Below are 2,305 nucleotides of genomic sequence, written 5' to 3'. Positions count from 1 at the left end.
AGGGGCCACGGGCCGGTCTGAGGGGCCCCCCCTTGCCCCGAGTGCACAAATTTTTGTGCACCGGGCCTCTAGTCTATATACATAAAAGCCTAAGCGACCGGCTGATGGGCTAACTGTCCGGTAGCTATAATGCAACTGACCACCAGGGGGAAGATGCTCAATGCAGGAGCTGCTGAGTGACAGCAACTTTGCAGAGTGCCCTATCAAATTCCAAGACCCCTCAGGGGATGTCAGACTGCCGGTTTCGGCCTGATCCCCGCAGGCCAGGCCAAGGGATTCCACCAGGTCTCTAGTAATTCTATATTAGAAAAAGTGATTTGCCACTACAGGCTAGGGACAGAGGGAAGAAGTAGAAAACAGTATTTCTCTTAAAGTCTCCCACTGTCCAAGGACTATGGGAGAGGTTTTAGACTGCATTTGAGGGAATCCTGTAAGCAGTGACTTGAGTGTACCCTCTTTCAGAAACGGAGGCGCTGAATTTTGTGAAGTTAATTTGGCCACGGTCACACACACACTGGTCACTGTGTTAAGCGGCAGAGCTGGGATCTGACCCTCGTCCTGTGAGAAGCCAGGTCTAATCTTCACCACATCATGACTCCTAGCATTTAGCTTAAAACAACGACCAATGTTCACAGCAGCTAAACGTATCGAACGATCACTCACTCAAGGCGCAGAGCCAAGGCGGGAGCCGGCACGCACCTTCTGTCTGGGAAACCCTTTGTCTCGAGCTCCTTCTTAGCACAGGCCAGGCCCTTGGTGTCCACGCCTCACACCTCTGTGGACTCTGGAAGGTGACATGACCCCCGCACACCACACTCACACCAAGCACAGCTCGGGCCCACACTGCCACAAAACACAGGGTACTCATCCTAAGCACGGCAAACTCAGAACACGCTCCAACCAGTGCTAGCCATTCTGCCAGCAAGTGAGCTTGTGAAAACACACACCTTTTGGCTTTAAAGGTTTAAGGACTGTGGTTGTTGCAGGTAAGGGATTAAGACCTGTCATGTGATGGACACAGAACATGCACACTCCTGCCCCCACTCCAGTAGTGAAACTGATTTTCCAAGTCCTTCATTCAAGAGGAATACAAGTTTTGCACTAATACCTTAAAAGAGATGACCATTCCCTGAAAAAATACCTGAATCCATCCTCCCACGAAGGGATAACAGACAGTAGGAAAGACATGGGCAGAGGCGGCCACCACAGAGCAGGTTCCGGAAGCTTTGCAGACTGGCCAATGGAACGACGCAGTGCACTGTTCCGTCAGATGTCACCAACAATAATCAGAGGTGAGACTGTCACTGCGCCGGTTGGAGGAAAGTTGTTTGAGGCCATCAAGGCATAGAAGTCAAACCGCACAACTCTGTAGTGAGGGGACCTGAGGACAGGTGGAGGCAGAGCTGGGGGCTACCCTGCACCCCTCCTTAGCCGTGTGCTCTTCCAGCACTGGTATCCCCTGCAGCTACGGTGCTGGCTCTGTGGGGAAACAGGGCACACGTCCAGAACAGGCACCTCGGATGGCCTTGGGCTCCTTTACTGAATGTCCCGGGAATGGGTCACTGAAGTTGGAGCCTTCATTCCAGTTCTCACATGTGTGTCTGAGTTTCACCTTGGGATTTCCCACAAGGACAATCAAGGGGAATTATTCCCAATGGGAAGGTCTCTAAAGTAGCCGACGAGCTGTGGGTGTAAAGAAGAGACTCCTTTGGCACCCACACAACACGTGCCAGTGCGAGGCCAGTGGTCCCTGCAGCGTTGTGCTCAGGCCAAGTGCAGCAGCAGGAAGCATGGTGCTGCCACACTCAGCACCAGGGGAGGGAAGGCAGGCCTTCCCAGGGAGCGCTCACATCCTCCTCCGGCCCTGCCATCCAATTACTCCCGGAAACAATGGGTGGACCTCCACAGGCATTATTGTCATTTTTTACAGCCTCTTTGGAGAGTTTGCTAGGGAGTTACATTGTTTAAGATATAATTTTTAAAGGGTGGGTAGCTAGGTGTTTTTCACCATGGTTTTTAGTATGGAGACCTAACTCAAAAACCCCCCTAGCCACAAAGCCCTGGATTCATGCTTTACTGTGAAGGACTCTGGTACTCAGATAAACCATTTTTCCATGTGCTGATAATTTTCAAAAACAAAACTTTGGTCCTTCCTATAGCTATTCCTCAGGTAATTTTAAAAACAGTACTATTTGCCCTAGCTGGTGTGTGTCGGCCTGCATACCAGGGTTGCTGGTTTGATTCTGGGTCAAGGGCTTGTAGTTGAGTTGTAGGTCCGATCTCCATGTTTCTCCCCCCCCCGCCC

The 2,305-nt window shown here is 51.4% G+C and overlaps 1 protein-coding gene across 1 annotated transcript in view; it reads right to left on the bottom strand.

Annotated features, from left to right (window-relative positions):
• WWP1 (WW domain containing E3 ubiquitin protein ligase 1) overlaps positions 1-2,305 on the bottom strand; it is a 63,195-nt gene that overhangs the window by 29,355 nt on the left and 31,535 nt on the right. The gene's annotated exons all lie outside the window — the stretch shown is intronic.

The sequence above is a fragment of the Myotis davidii genome, unplaced genomic scaffold, assembly GCF_000327345.1.
Source record: "Myotis davidii unplaced genomic scaffold, ASM32734v1 scaffold272, whole genome shotgun sequence".
In the NCBI taxonomy this organism is placed as follows: Eukaryota; Metazoa; Chordata; class Mammalia; order Chiroptera; family Vespertilionidae; genus Myotis; species Myotis davidii.
The sequence above is the reverse complement of the archived record's forward strand: the minus strand, read 5'-3'. Positions and strand labels throughout refer to the sequence as shown.